Genomic DNA, 779 nt, shown 5'->3' with positions numbered 1-779 from the left:
CCGCTCTCCAGCGCGTAAGTACCTGCCCCGCTCGCGCGTCCCTCCCCTTTCCAGACCAGCTGGCCGAGGCTGCTCCCGAAGGCTGGGAGACCCGGAGCCTCGCTGCACTTGCGCCCGCGCGCGCACTGCCCCCCAGGAGAAAGTGATGTTATTTCAGTGAACCCTAATAAAACAGTCTCCGAACAGTTTCCGAGCCGCGCTCCGAGAGTAAGTGATCCGCTTGGCTTTTATTTCTTTCTCCTTCCTGCTGGCGGCTGGGGGTGGCGTGTTGGAGACGGGGGAGGCTGGTGTCGCCGGACTTGTCGCTGATCTTGTCACCTTTTGTGTCCTGCTTCTGGGGTGCGAGGAGACGTTTGCTTCCTTACCCGTTTTCTCTCGCCCTCTCCTCTCCGGAGAGCGGACCGCGGAGGAGACCAGGTCGCTTTTTGTTCGCCAGGGTCGCCGCTCTCCGCCGAGCCTCTACTCTCCGTTCTCCCGGGCGAAAACTCCGGGGCTCCTCCCCACGTCCTCTCCCTTTGTCTGGTTTATTATAGCCTCCTTTCTGCCCGGCTCTTCCAATTTGCTTGGCGTTTGCATACCTTCCACTTCTCCCTTCCAGCCCTGCCGAGGCCGGGAGCCAGGACGAGGCGCGCGGGGAGGGGGCGCTCTGTTACTTTCCTGTGCCCGCGCGACCCGGCTGCGATGCTGAGATCGGGGTTGGAGCGGGGCCCCGTGAGTCCCGGGAAAGGAGCTTGGGGTCCAGCGGAGTCCGGTGAGGCCACGGCGCAGCCCGGGGGCCG

The 779-nt window shown here is 64.1% G+C and overlaps 1 protein-coding gene across 3 annotated transcripts in view; it reads left to right on the top strand.

Annotated features, from left to right (window-relative positions):
• Positions 1-779, top strand: part of Prox1 (prospero homeobox 1) — a 47202-nt gene continuing 46423 nt past the window's right edge. The window contains exon 1 of one of the 3 annotated variants that reach the window (XM_010642533.3): positions 1-14. The gene's annotated coding sequence lies outside the window, so the exon portion shown is untranslated. The other 2 variants (XM_010642532.3, XM_010642529.3) reach the window with 2 other exon arrangements.

Source organism: Fukomys damarensis, unplaced genomic scaffold, assembly GCF_012274545.1.
Source record: "Fukomys damarensis isolate Sample0158 unplaced genomic scaffold, DMR_v1.0_HiC HiC_scaffold_11, whole genome shotgun sequence".
NCBI lineage: Eukaryota > Metazoa > Chordata > Mammalia > Rodentia > Bathyergidae > Fukomys > Fukomys damarensis.
This window is presented reverse-complemented; position numbering and strand designations above follow the sequence as displayed.